This window comes from Lissotriton helveticus, chromosome 5_1 (assembly GCF_964261635.1).
Source record: "Lissotriton helveticus chromosome 5_1, aLisHel1.1, whole genome shotgun sequence".
Lineage (NCBI taxonomy): Eukaryota > Metazoa > Chordata > Amphibia > Caudata > Salamandridae > Lissotriton > Lissotriton helveticus.
In genome coordinates, this window is record NC_136065.1 from 1,919,507,782 (window position 1) to 1,919,523,458 (window position 15,677).

The window sequence follows — 15,677 nt, forward strand, 5'->3', positions numbered from 1 at the left end:
CATATATGTTGTTTTCAAAGTAAAAAAAACATTGGTTTATAATATTCAAAGGTATTGATATTGTTTTTTAGGATTGTGAAACAAAAATTTGCAAGTTCTATCAAACATTTCTCATTTTTTCCTTCCTCTCAATCCCAATGCTTTAACCTGTACAGGGTTTGAATTGATATTTTTGAAGGTATCTTTGCCAATATTTCTGACACTTCTTCTTTCTGAGGCTGCTATAATATTTTCATTTCTAGTTTTTGATGAAGATGCAGTGACTGTAGTCTCAGGTTGAGAGATAGCACTTGATACTTGAAGGTGCTCAGAAATGATGCCATTTGACTGCATGCCAGAGGATAGCTCACCATAATATTTCCTCATATCCTTTTGAATCTCAACAGTAGATTCTATCAATTTGGATGTGTAATTGCACATTCTGTGCATGGCTCTTGTGCTGGAATGCATATTTGCAACTGTTGCTCTTTGTAAAACTGCACCCTGGTTGCCATGCATTGCTTGACATAGTGTCTCTATTGCTGTTGTAATGCGTTCCATTTTGTCTGAGGAGACATTGACCATTTTGACAAGTGCAGTACTCATAATGTTAATGTCTTTGACCATATTGGTGATTTTACCCTTGATAACCCTTACATCCTTTCCTTGCAGGCGCTGTACTTTTAATAACTTCCTCTCAATGACACTGCCATTTACAAAGTCAGCCATCGCTTCCTGATTTTGAGAAGGACGTCTGCGACGCCGAAAGAACTGTTGCAGTCTGTGACGCCTGCCTGGCACCCTTTGAGCAGGCTCATCATTGACTTCTGTATTTGGGACTGCAGTGTTTACATTGACCTCTGCCTCAGATTCTGTGTCTACTAGTTGACGCACTCTGCGTCTTTGACTTTGAGCCTCCACTATGGGTGAAGGTGGTGGGTCTAAATTATTTCCTGCATTATTGATTAAATCTTGTGTAAAAGACTCTGCAAATTGAATGAATTCAGCATCCAAATCTGCATCTGCAAATGAAACAGTGGAAGTGAACTGTTAGATAAAGTTCTCTATTTGCCTATGTTTTTAAGACATGTGAACATATGAATCTCATATATAGAGGCATTGCTGACAACTGCACATTAAAGTGACTCTTCATACTTTCTGAATGGACCTTGGTATGTACTTTCAATAAAAAAATGTTACACAAACTACTTGTCCCATGAAGCCATTATTTTATGCAAAGTATATCATTGTTGTAAAAGACTGTGGTCAAACATGAGCTTTTGATTTTTTTCCAAATTAAAAATTATAAGTTAGTCATGGTGTCAAAGAACATTGTAGTTAAATATAAGAACAATTACCTTGACTTGGTCCTGCCTGCTCAGAGGTGTCTATGTCAAATACTCCAATCACTGCCTCAGTAGGTAAAGTCCCTTCTACTAGTTCCTCCCAGGGGGTAGTTGGTATTTCTTTTGGTGAACCCCCACCAGTTCTCCTTCCAGATTTGATGCGTGACGCAATCCTTTCTTTGGCTCTGCTGCGCAAATCATACCATCTCTTCTGGAGGTTGCTGATGTCTCTGTGGGCGACACCTACTGCATTGACCTTTGACTGTATTGTAATCCATATTTTTCTTTTAAAAGCCTCAGGTACTTTCAAAGATTTTTTTCCAAAAAGCTGTTCCTGCCTAGCTGTGACTTCCTCAATTAATATCTCCAATTCTTTTTCACTAAATTTGACTTTTCTTTTCCTGGGCTGCTGCTCCAAAACGTCACTGCTTGACTCCGTGTTCACCAGGAAATAAAGAAACCTCTCCACCAGCGTTCAAACTGACTCCCAAAACTGCCAAGTACACATTGAAGGCAGCCCACAGGTGTTTGTAATTGATCAGAGGCAGGCACAATGCAATCACTTAGGAATTCATCATGTGCGTATTTTCGCACTTGCCGAATTCGCACCATGCAAATACGCAGATTAGAAATCATATTTTCCATGCGAATCGGTAAAAAATGCGATTTTTACCGATTCGCTAGGAAAATACGAATAATTTCATGCATCTCATTTTAGAAATTCTTTTTTGCGAGTCCCTAATTTTCGCTAATAAGAATGCGCACAAACTCACAATGATGCATGTGGGGGAAAGAGTTTGTGTCATTTTGGGCTAGTAACTGATGGATTTTTCCATACATGTTTTTTCTAGGTTTTCCCAGGGTGTTGAGAACTTATTGGTGTGATAATCTGCGGGTCCTGATGAAGGTGGCCTAACTATCTCTTTATGCCACCAAAACACGTTGACCGTGTCCTTTTTCAAACCTACTCATGAGCAGTAGCCCAATATAGGGTCATTGAGACTAGAACCAACTAAACACACAATTTGGGAAAATTCTGTGGAGTCTTGGATGTGTTATGAATGGAATGTATATATGTGTATGAGTGGTATGTGTGGTGTTGTTCTCTGCCTGGGGATGAATAGATTATGTTTGTAGAAATTTCTATTTTGTATATAATATGAATATGTATTTTTATAAAGATGATAAATGAATTAAATCAAGGAATCAAGATTTAGTAAAAATAAATAAAAAGGTTGAAATGATTATGTTGCAATATTTTATTGCTTTCTCAGTTTACTAGCCCAGTATGAAATATATTGTGAAGTAGTAGATAATACCATCTAGGTCTGTAGGGAGTTTTTTCTGTGGTTCTTAAGTTTGGTTCCAGCCATATGCAAATCAGTCTTGACCCTGCTCCATTTGGAATAGTAGACCACGTACTGGCACACCAAGTCCTACCTGACAGGAACACAAGCAACGCAGGACTGGTTTTGCCCTAGTTAGGGCTCATTAGCCAGGTTTAGCTTGGTTTCTGTGACACAGTGTGCATGGGACCCACATCTACCATACCCATCCCACTTAGAGTGACACACTAAGGTACACAAAAAGGTGATGGATGGAATGCTTGAATTAATCTCAGCCAATTGTAATTATTTAAGGCCAGACTATAATTATTTTGCTTGTCATGCCTCCTTGCTTTGGATCCAGCAACATGCAAATCAGCCTTGACTCAGCTCCAATGGGAACTGTACAGCCTGAACTGGCAAGCCAGGTCCTCCCTGAACCGGAACACAAGCAAACCAGGATTAGTTTCCCTGTAGGTAGTGCTCATAAGCCAGTTATATTTTTCTTCCAGTGACACAGTGTGCACAGGACACCCTAAAGTATATAAAAATGTGATGGATTGAATTAATCTCAGCCACTGGTAATTACTCGGACCACTTTTGGTCTCTGGTGGTAGTGGGGAGGTGGCCCCATTCCAAGCCTGCCATGTAAAGTTGGACTAGCTTGGCTGCCTAGTGAGTATGGTAGAATTCAAATGGCAATCTGTCAGTGCCTGGTGTTTTCCCCAGTGTTAGTTTTCTAATGACTTCTTTTACCTTGGGTTCTGTAATTGGACCAAACAGCATATCACTGGTGCCATCTTTTATTCAGAAGAGTGACGCTCTGTCTAAAAATGCGCAGATATCAGAAAACACCACCCTATCCATTTTAACTTTAATTTGAGTGATCGGGCACAATTAGTCTGTAGGCTGAATCAGTCAGGTCGATAGTCTAACGGCTCTGCCCCGTTCCACATGAGTTACGCTTATATAGTCATAATAGCACATGACCCTTATTCACTCTGATGGAGCTGCCTGGTTTACACTCGCCTCCAGTTATCTAGGACCAGCACAGGAGCCTCAGAAAATCCCCACTCCAGGTCATAGGTAGCAGCTTGGTTTCCGGAGCAGTCTATAACACAACAGCCTGACCTATACCGAATTCCCTCATCATCACTTTGAAAGCATTTCATTTAAACTGGTAAATTTTTTAAGAGAAATACTTTTGCGTAATTATGTGAAGTGGAATAATTTTTGTAACAAGTGTAATGTGAAATTCCTCAAACTATGCAAACAGCATGAACACCAGAATAATTTAAATTTCATACAAGGCTGTGATTCATGTGAATGTATAGGCATTTCATCTTTTGAAAGAGAAACGAATGGAAGCCTGAATTTGCCTTGCTGGGAAGCAGACTTGGGTCCTACGAATGGCAGAACTTTATTTACAGTTCTTCATGACACCTTAAATAATATTTTTTCCTAATACCTATTTTAATGCAACTTTTAAATGACGTTGGAAGGACGGACACCTGAGATGACCTTTCTGAAATGCAGACTTATAACCTGCAGATCTCAGCAGATGACAGTCATCAGTGTTAACTCACTGACCCATCTTGTTGCCATATCTGAGCTAGTGTTAATGAAGAGAGTAGGAGACTGTAAAACAGTTAGTAGAAATGGAAGCAGAACGAAAAGCTTATAAAAGGATAAGGAGAAAAGTAAATAGTGATGAAAAGAAGGGAAGAGATGGAGAAATGTATCAGAAATAGACATGGTAAACTCGAGATTTCAGATGAGTCAACCAGTAGGAAAGAAGAAGAAACCTGGTGAGTTGTGGGAAAAATTTGGAAGATAGCTCCTCTGCAGAACATTCTGATCCCACATCTGCTTGGCACAGTAGTGTCTGCCTTCCACAAATTCTTATTCAGATACCAACTTGTGCCATCCTTGAATCGCAAAACATGATAATGCAACTGCATACCTGCCAAGTTGAAGAACAACCTTGCCATGTGAGGTGGGGGAAGAGCCTTGAAGGGGGCGGGCCTCGTGCGGATTAGTACCTACAAGGCTTTTTTGACCCCCCTACCCCAAGCCCCCTTCTTCCCAAAAATAAAACTGCTTGCTGAGGCTGGTGCCAATGTCCTGGGGTGTTTTATTGCCCCTGAATGCACGTCGGCAGTTCAAAGCCATGGAAAACCACTATTTACAGTGGTTTTCAGCTTGTTTTCCCTGCCCCTCACTGGGGGACTGTGTGATGGGAGCCGATGTCATGTCACACGGGGGCATTGTATGAGTTAGCAGGTATGCAACTTGTATTTTTCTGTGAGATAGGTAGCAAACCTAGGGTGACCAACTGGCATGGGTGCAAATTCAGGACGGTCAGTGTAAAAATTTAGCACAACGGATCAAAATTCAGGACAAAAATTCAGGCCAGAAGGTCAAAATGCAGGACAAAAATTTGGGACAAAACATACATTTTACAGACATATAAGAGGAGGATGCACAATAGTATACATTTATAGACAACCAAAATAAGTAGAAGTCAAAAGAAGTTTATATAAGGTTGAGACAATCATGCACGTTTTTCAGTATGCGCGCAGCTTTGCAAAGGGACATCAGGCCCTTTCTGCAATCAAGATTTGTGCAGGAGAAGGTACACCACATGCTGTCACTATAATAGGGCCCATTGTCATGCTATCTGTGATAATCATCTGCAGAATGACAATGGGCCAGTCAACAGTCTTTGCGAGGTCGGGGAGGGGCTGCTGCAGGCAGCCTCAGTCTACAGATTAAAAGATAAGTGCAAGAGGCCCAGAGTGGAAACTTTTAAACTCATGGGGCCTCTCACAGGGAACAGTATACCTTCCTGAAATTCCCCAAATTGATTTTAGTATGATGTCTGTACGGCGTCCGTATTTTGGAGACCCCAAGATGGTCGCCAGAGGAGAGGAGCTCCCCTAGGAGGCTCCAGGCTTGGGATAAACTTTTTTATTTTAAATCCCCGCCTAGCCTTTCACTACCATCACTTGCCGATTCTTCTTGCCGTTGTTTGGGAGATCTCACTGCCCACGACGAGCAGCTGAGTGCCCTTAGAAGAACTATTGCGGTCCTGGACTCAAATTGGACCGGTCAAGAGGGAGTGTTTCCACAGTCCGGATCACAGGTCCGTACCGCACCCGCCTTGGCCTGGGCTTCCTAGCTGCAGCGCTGCTATTTCCTAAGTGAGCAGCCACTGAATTCTGGGGGGCTGTGTCTGGATCGCAGTTCGGGCCCGCTGCTGCCATTTGCACTGTGCTCGCCCGCCTCAACTGGGCCCCCTGGATGCCTTGCTGCTTTCCTCATTCGAGCAGTCTCGCAGCCGCTGATCTCAAGGACTTTGAAAGCGACTGTGGAGCGGAGTGCTTTTAGCCCTGGGTCACGTGTCCTGTGGCCCGGCGGCTATTTTATTACTATTATTTTTTTGTGGTCGTCGGCGGGGATGCTTTTACCCCCCTTTGAGGAGTTACTGAGGGCTGCTGGTGGAACTCCCATACCCCGGCCACGATGCTGGAGGCCACCTACATTGGAGGTTTGCTGCTGTTGTTGGGGCATTGGTGAAGTTTCTGTGCTGGACCACGATAGCTGGTCATACTGTTCAGGTGGCCGTCTTTGCTTTTTCTCACCATTGAGAGTGTCTGCTTGGGCCGCCTTTAGGGACTGCGGCTGCCGTAGAGGCTGATCGATCATCGGCGGCTCAGACTGAGGAAACACGAGCTGGTCATTGATTGATGCTCTGCAGAGTGGCGTCTCAAGGGCATTTCTGGCACTGGGTGGGACCTTCCTCTTTCTACAAAGCTCTATGTGAGGGCGGAAATGCTCGGTCCCCCTTTGAGGAGTTGCTTAGGGCTGCGGGCGGAACTCCCATACCACGGCCGCGATGCTGGAGGCCACCTACATTGGGTGACGTGGCTGGTCGCAGTGCGAAAACGAAGTTGACCCCTACAAACAGCTGCTTTGCTGCTGTTGCTGGGGCATTGGTGAAGTTTCTGTGCTGGACCACGATCGCTGGTCTTACTGTTCAGTTGGCCGTCTTCGCTTTTTATCACCGTTGAGAGTGAATGTTTGGGCTGCCTTTGGGGACTGCGGCTGGCGTAGAGGCTGATCGATCATCAGCGGCTCAGACTGAATAAACATGAGCTGGTCGTTGGTTGATGTTCTGCAGAGTGGGGTCTCAAGGGCATTCCTGGCACTGGGTGGGACCTGTCTGTTTCTACAAAGCTCTAGGTGAGGGCCCTCCTTCCTCCCAACTGGATTTTTTTGTACCTCCGTGCACGCACTGTTCCTGTTTAGCATACTCTTCCGTTTTGTGCAGACCCCCCCTCCACAATAACTTGGGGTTCAAGATGGCCGATCGAAGAGGAGCACTCTTTGTGAGCTCCTGAGGGCTGGAGCTCACTATCACTGTAAATGCCCTGTGTGACTTGCCCTACCACCCAGGATTAAGCAAGGAAAGAATTGAACAGGGAAGATTGCATGCCTCACCAATTGTTTGAACTCCCGCTGCCCTGCTATCCTGACTGTGTTGCTCAAGGTGAACTGCAGAGTCGCCATTCCGCCCCCGGTCCGAACCGATCTGAGGAGACGTTTTCTGGTCTGTTTCAGCTGAGAATCGTACTTGGAGGAGAGGTCTGACTCGGTCCCCGCCTCATACACAGTTCTCGAGCCTGGAAGCTATGGAGAGGCAGGTGCGACCCCCCTACATTTCGTGATGTCAAGGTTCAGAGCCTTGAGCCCAGTTACCAGTGAGTCTGAGGTGAGACAATGAGGTTGGAGGCCTGGATGTACACCCCACACCTGGGGCAAAGTCGTGGGCTGCTTGGCCTGGGATTCGGGTCTGGTCCCAGTGTGTTGAGGAGTCAGGCTGGAGAGAAGGAGGTTGGCAGTCTAGCCATTCGCCTCCCCCGGGTTGCGAAGTCACTGGCTGTGAGGCCCTGGACCCAGCTCTGATTCCCCCACTGCTGCCAGGTTGCGGAGGGGAGGAGCAGCGTAGCACTTCTGATTTGAGGCAAGGGGCTCCAGCCTACCAGTGGGTGAGTTGGTGTGGAGTGACTTGGTCAGGGCTTCCACCTGTGAGCTTTATTACTCCTGGCAAACTCCAAACTGTACTTTTCATCCCATCTATTCCACTTCTAATTCCGTACTCCCTCCCTCATGCACACAGTCTGCCGGGGCACCTGGCCGCTGACACTTCAGTCCCTGATCCCACCTTCTTCTGGTTGAGGAATTGCGGCTCCCGAGTTGTTGGGATCTCTATTCCTTTTTCTGCTGCACTCATCCTGGGGAGGAGTTGATGCTGTAGTGCAACACTCCCTGCAGTCCGTATGAATCGGACTCTGACCTGCACATCTGGCAGGGTGGCGACCATCCCTAATCTTCTGCACTCGGTTGCAGCCCTATATGTTGCCTCAGATTGTGGCCTGTTCCTGCCATACTCAATTTGCAGCTGCTGGCACCCAGCTTCAGTGCCTTATTCAGCGCCCACTGCTAATACCGGCTTGTGCTCTCTACATTTGTGGTGGTTACTCACTGGTAGAAAAATGTACCCAGCCCCGACCCAGATGTTAAGGCTGAAGCATTTTGTAGCTAGGTCTCCTGGAGCGCCTTGAGCATTTTTGAATGATTCAGCAGCACTAGCCCGCTGATACTAAAGAAGGTCTCCTCCTACAACTCCGGAGATCTCCTTTTCCCCTCTGCACCATCCCTGAATTCTAAAGTCACCTCCCCCCCACCAGGCCTACCAACCCCTTTTTTAGTCCATCTTTCCAACATCTTGATCTCCCAGGTAACTCTGCAAATTTTCCTCCTTCTTTCTTCCCTTTTCTTCAACCCTACCCGCTCTCCCCCTCTCCTGATTTTCTGAATTCTGCACAAACCCCTTTCATCTCTATTCAACCCCCATCTCTCCAGTAATGCTGCTCAGCCCACTATCCCCCCCCCATGGTAATCTATTCCTTCTCCCTACCCCTGGACTAGTAGATCAATACTCTCACTCAAACTACCCTCTAGCTCAATCGTCCCCACTCTGCCTGTTGCCAGTCCTCATACACTCACCTCTCCAGGCCCACGTGACCTGTCCAGCCCCCTTCTCCTCTCTTCTCCCCTAACCTCCTGCCCTTCTATGACTTCCCTCTTTCCCTTCCCTACATTCCGCCCTCACATTACATTTTCCACCTCAGATGCACCAATAACTTCCACCAACCACCATCTACCTCCACCTTTTACTCCTACACCCCAATACTCCTTACTCACCCCCACCTCTCCTTACCCTCCCTCGCCAATTGCACTCCCTCCGGAACCTATTGAGCCACCTAACATTCCGTGTTCAGCCCTTCTCTCCTTAGAAAACAAACTAGGATTTCTCATCTCCTCTATCTCCCAGCTTGGAGATACCATCTCACTCCTAAGTACTAAGATATCCACCTTTCCCTACAACCAAATCCCCCTGGCAGGTACTCTCTTCCCCAACCTCTAGAGGGGTACCTTGCTCCCGTGCCCCAAAATAGCCTCACACAATCTGTCACCTTCAGACATCTCTAATGTATTGGGTAGTTACCAGACTCCTAACACCATCCCCCTCTCCTCTACAATTAAGTCTAATATTTGCACAATTGGACCATCTCCTCTTCCCAAACTAAACATCAGTCATATTCTACCCTGACACCCTCATTCAGGAACGTTATCCCTATCACCTCTAAAAGCCCTAACTAACGCACCCATCACTTTTTGACAATCTTTTCAGAGTTGTGCTTACATTTTTTCTCGGTCCCCCAGCCGCCATTATTTCACTGCCGCTTTTCTAACTAGCCACGAACTCAAGCACTGAAATTCAAGCACCCGTTTTAAAAGTTCAACTTTTCACTGCCTTTCACGGACCTTTTACCAAAGGTACATCTTCAAGCACCTTTCCATTTCTTGTCACTTCTGTCAGTCTAATAACGATCGCGTTTGCATACATTACTTCTTATACACATTTTGTTTCTCTTTATTGACAGAAAACCAATTCCCCAGATGAAGGCATTTTTGTGATATGCCGAAATGCATTGGGATTGTTTGAGTGCACATTGTACAATCGAAGGATCTTGTTTAAACTAAAGATACTCTTGTGAATATAACAAGATGGATTAAAACATAAGCATTTCCGCATCAAATCTTCGCATTTTCTTCATTATATTTACTGGTGAAACCTTAATATAAGGACATTGAAGGAGCCCGGGGGACACTTCTCACTATCCGAGCAGTGCGACCTTGTGCATTTGTTACGCCCCCAGTCGGAGGGCGATACCCTGGAGCCCCACATAGACTTTAATCATTTACTACACTGCAGTGCGCCCAAATACACCAATTAATACGTCCAAGTCTACACTCCCACATCAATTCCATTGCAAAGAATGCAGGTTACCAACTGCACTGTCTCTCTGGGATTTGATGTTTCTTTACGGAGAAAGACCTAGAAACCTTGGTCCAATCTGGTTCTCTCTAGATTTGACTATTGCAATTATCTCCTTGCTGGCCTCCCCAAATCCCACCTCTCCACTCTAAAATCCGTACTCCATTCAGCGGCTCGTATTTTTTTGGGCCAGACGTTGGTCCTGTGCTCTCCATGCCACTGGATTCAAGCTATCCTGGCTGATGAGGGCTGAAAGCCCCAAACCGGTCCTAGGATGCTTATTTTCCAGTCCAGGGAGGACCTGGCCTGGCAGTTCAGACGGGACTGTTCCCAATGGGCGCAGGGTCAAGACTGATTTGCATATGGCTGGGTCCAACTGGAATGGCATTGTGATCAAAAAAACAATGGATTTAGACCCAGATCTCTGTACTGGGGTGAATGTATGACATTGTTCTGTATTCTGTCCATCAATTGTTCTTTTTGCATTTGTCATCCCGAGTGGGACGGGTATGCCCAGACGTGGGTCCCGTGCTCTCCATGTCACTGGATTCAAGCTATCCTGGCTGTTGAGGGCTGAAAACCCGAAACCGGTCCTAGGATGTTTGTTTCCAGTCCAGGGAGGACCTGGCCTGGCAGTTCGGGTTTGACTGTTCCCATCGGGCGCAGGGTCAATACTGATTTGCATATGGCTGGGTCCAAACTGGAATGGCATGGTGAGCAAAAAAACGATGGATTTAGGCCCAGATCTCTGTACTGGGGTGAATATATGACATTGTTCTGCATTCCGTCCATCAATTGTTCTTTTTGCATTTATCACCCTGAGTGGGACGCGTATGCCCAGACGTGGGTCCGGTGCTCTCCATGCCACTGGAACCAAGCTATCCTTGCTGATGATGGCTGAAAGCCTGAAACCCGTCCTAGGATGCTTGTTTCCAGTCCAGGGACGACCTGGCCTGGCAGTTCGGGCTGGACTTTTCCCATTGGGCGCAGGGTCTAGACTGCTTTGCATATGGCTGAGTCCAAACTGGAATGGCATGGTGAGCAAAAAAACGATGGATTTAGGCCCAGGTCTCTGTACTGGGGTGAATGTATGACATTGTTCTGCATTCTGTCCATCAAATGTTCTTTTTGCAAAAAAATTATCACACCACACCCCTACTGTTGTTTTCTCTTCAATGGTTCTCCATTGAAGCAAGGTCAATCTACAAGACTGTATGTATCACCCACAAAGCTTTACACACTTCCTCCCCTTGATAACTGGTGAATAAACTTAAAATCTCTGGAGGCTCTAGACCTTCACGTAATGCTGAACACTTACTGCTTGAGCTCCCTATGTTCAAAATAGAAAGATCGACGGCTCAATCCTTCTCAGGCAACGCAGTTAGAATCTGGAACTTGCTTCCTCCATTTCTCCGTACCACCACGTCTACCCAAACTTTCAAAACAGACCTCAAATCTATTCTCTTCCAAAGACACGTCCAAAATTAATACATCCCTTTTCATGTCCCTCAAGGGCGCTTGGCATTTTCCCGATGTTCTAAGTTCTTACAATGCTGTAAATATGTTTTCTATGCCTGTACTAACCTAACACCAATGTTTTTTTGTTTTGTTTTGTTGCTGTGACTGCCACCTCTTATTTTAATTTACTTTTTCAACTATCCCGTTTGTATCAGTAACATGTATGTTCGTAAATCTCCTCATGTAACGTACTCGGTTCTATTGTAAAGCGCTCTGACACCTTTGGGTAAATTCAGCGCTATATAAAATTGCATAAATAAATAAACTAAAATAACGGACGGTCTGTAAAATTTACGGACGGTTGGTCACCCTTACCAAACCTAGCACAAAACTTGCCATTGCCACTTGCCTATTTGTACCAGCCATGCCAGTATTTTTAAGTCCAGGCTGATAAAAATATTTAAAGGCAGTGTAATCTAGTGTTTTTCCCTTCTGAAACTTAAATGTTAAAAAACACATAAGATATAATTTAAAAAGTATAAGAAAGCTCTCTAACTCGTTTCAGAATGATTTTTAAACAGGGATAATTGCTACTATAAAATTCAGATCATTTTACATGAATTGTTTTTCATCTACCAGCTTCAATTTGTTTCAGAACAGGGAAACGTAAGCAAATATATGTTTTTCACAACAACCAAAAAGTGACAACCGTACCTAGACGAGAGATCAGTCGAGTTTTGGCATAGCAAGGCGGGTCTATACCAGACTTTTACACGAGGTGTTTCCTGCACGTTGCCAGGCGGCAAATGTTGCCACTTTTAAATGTTGTCAGATAACTTCCGTTTCCAACCTACTCCCACCACCTGTATCCAAGACACGCCCCCAATGTCCGGGAAACCCAGCCCTGAGGGCAGAGGAAGGGGCTTGTCTGGGATCTCCGTGACTGCAGGGTCCGATGCGTGCCTCGCGTCACTGGCGCGTGGGAAGAGAGGGGGCGAGGCTCTAGGGCGGAGGGCGCAGCTCCATTCGGAGGGGCGTGGCCTAAACGTCCCAGCTCACCTTGCTCGCGCCTGTTTTAGCCTCCCCATGCACACTGAAGGTTCCAAAGACAGCTGCAGGCAGCCAGAAACCAGTCAGCTAGTAAGACAGCAAGCAGAGGTGAGAAGACATCCTGTATCTACCAGGGGTGAGTTTATCTTCCGTTCTCTTTAGTGCATGTGTGTATGTTTGCGCAGCTGTAACTGCTTTATTCATCATTGGGCATGTTCAGCTTGATCGTTGGAACACTGGTGCAAAGTGTATATATGTACGCACGTGCACACCATGTAGTAGTTTACCGTGTATTTCATACGTGTATTTGTGAAAGTGTAGATTTGTGTCATATGTACGTGGGTGCGAGGTAAGTGTGTGTTTGAAAACATTAAAGCACATCCAGAGGTTGTATTCTAAGTATATGCGACAACCAGGAATGTGCATAGGCTACAGTTCAGTGATATTATCTCCCCATCTCGGTGTTACATCTGGTGCTCAATCTCTGTGCTACTCTATCTGCCCCTTCTCAAAGTCACTCTATCTACCCTTTTCAGTGTTACTCTATTTACCCCTTTGCAGGGTTACTCTATTTGCTTCTCACTGTCGATGAATCATGGTTATCTTGCCAGTTCCTGATCACTGTAACCATACCTTACCTGCCCTGCTCTGTTTTACCATACCTGCCCTGCTCATTGCTACGCTGCCTGCCCGTCCCATGTGTCACCATATCTGCCCTGCACACTCTTGCAATAACTGCCCCAGCTCACTCTTACAATATCTTCCCCAACTCATTGTTACCATTTCTGCCCTACTCACTGCGTCATATCCGCCTCGGTACATTGCCACTGCCTGCCTCTCCACAGTGTTATCATATCTGCCCTTTTCCAGTGTTACTCTGTGTTCTTTCCTCAGTGTTACCCTATCCACTCACAGGTTGGTACTCCATCTGCCACTTATTATTTTTACTCTATCTGCTCATTCTCTAGTTACTCTATCTGCCCCTTCTTTATGTCACTCTCTGCGTCCCTTCTTTATGCTATTCTTTCTGCTTCTCAATGTTACTCTATCGGCTTCTCCCTTTATTACTCTAGCCCCCTTTCTCAGCGTTACTATATTTTGTCTCTTCACTGTTGTCCTGTCCACACTACAATGTGTTACCCTCTCTGCAAATTATTAGTGTTACTCTATCTGCCCCTTTTCATTGTTACTCTATTTGTCTCTTCTCTATGCTACTCTTCTCTGCCCACCTCAATGTTACTCTGTCTGCTCCATCTCATTGTTACTCTCTTTGTCCACCTCAATGTTACCCTACCTGCTCTTTCTCAGTTTTACTGTATTTGCATTCCTCGGTGTTGGCCTAGGTCCCCTGCTCTGTGTTACCCTCTGCAAATTCTTAGTTTTACTATGTCTCCCCTTCATAAAGTTACTCTCTCCGTCCCATCTATTTAACTACTCGTCCCCTACCTCGGCCCCGCTGGTGTTTCTGAAGTGGCAATGCACTGTGCAGTTATGGGTGCAGTTACATTTTGCTTGACAGCGGTTGAACATTAAGGGGGGTCATTAGGATGTCGGGTGGATTGCCTCCGCCAGGTTGGAGGTGGCTACCGCCAGCCTGGCGGAGGCAATCCGCCCGACATCCTTCCCTGCATTCCCCCCCACCATATTACGATGGCGGAGGGGACCGCAGCGGTGGGAAACACCGCCCGCCTGTTTTCCGCCCCGGTCGCCTTGCGGACGGGGCGGAAAAAGGGTAACATGGTGGCGGTGTCTATCAGACACCGCCAGCCATATTATAATGGCCATTTTTCAATGCCTTTCCGTGGCGGCAATGCCGCCACGGAAAGGCAGGCGAACTTCACTCTGGGGGCCCCCTGCGGGCCCCCAGAGTGAAGCTGCGGGCCCCCAGAGTGAAGCACAGTTGGGGGGTGCACACGGGGGTACCTATGGTACCCCCCTGCATTTGCATAATGAAAGTGGCAGGCACAAATGCTGCAATGCATTTTCAGCATTATGGCGGGCGGTGCAGAGAGCACCGCCCGCCACAATGCTGAAAATACAGGATGTGCTCGCCACTGTGGCGGGCACATCCTAATAGCACCCCCGGGACCCCCGCCCTTAAGGCGGGCGGTCCCGTTTTCCGATAGGGTGGCGGCCGGGCAAAGCCCGCCCGCCATCCAAATGTGGCCCTAAATGTTACCCAAAAGTTTGCTTACCTCGGTGCACAGTATCCCTTGGCATGTTTACTCCTTGCACAGTGCACCTGGACCATGGCCCGAAGAGGAGGCACGAACAGATCTATTTTCGAGGGTGTGTTGCGTCAGAGAAGTCCACCTGCCTGTCTGCACCGGCGCCTCCCGCCTGTTTTCCCAAATACGAGCCCACAGCTCAAGATGGGCGTTTCATAGTATATTCCAAGGCTGTATATCTGATGGGAATGGCTGTTAATTGTTATGTATATGATGGGAACGCCATATCCTGGAGTCTGACGGGCATGTCGCCTCATGACTATCTTGGCACAGGGGCAAAAGGTGATTTCATGCTTCTGTGCATTTCATGGTCATTTCATGGGACAATGTCTGATTAACAGACTTATCCTGGACGAGTGCCATGCGGGCATTTTATAACCCAGTTGCTTATTAGCAAACCTTAGCGCATTTTCTGTGCCTAATATTTCTATCTGATGGTCAACTACTACAAATATAACATAAAAAAATTCACATAGTACTTCGTACTGCGCGCCTGCCGTTTCTAAGCACTACAAATAACGTGTCGCTTCTAACTCAAGGTGTTTTAATCAAAGCAACACCCGGTGGGCATGTTCTGACTCGGCCACGCACTCTTCAGACGACCATGACCTAACCACACTTGACACTGCAGCAGCTTTGTATGAAGGAGACGCGCGCGCACTGCACACGGAGACTGGATAATCTGCCCTGCGGCTGGGGTCCGGGACGCAGGGGAGGCCCCATCTTCTCTCTCAGCCAGACAAGGGCAGCAGAAAGTTTAGTGCTATGCACTGCAGTCATGTTTGACATACCTCGACTATTATTTTGAAAGTTAGCGTAAATAGTTTTTCATAGCATCGACTCCCAAATATGTATTTTACCCACAGGAGTATGCGAGGAATGC

General features: G+C 46.3%; 1 protein-coding gene across 2 annotated transcripts in view; it reads left to right on the plus strand.

The window, feature by feature from the left end:
- The first annotated feature begins 12,579 nt into the window (after positions 1 to 12,579).
- The window catches only part of TNS4 (tensin 4), a 90,312-nt gene continuing 87,214 nt past the window's right edge, over positions 12,580 to 15,677 (plus strand). For both annotated transcript variants that reach the window (XR_013595006.1, XM_078645511.1), the window contains exon 1: positions 12,580 to 12,702. The gene's annotated coding sequence lies outside the window, so the exon portion shown is untranslated. The remainder of the gene's footprint in view (positions 12,703 to 15,677) is intronic.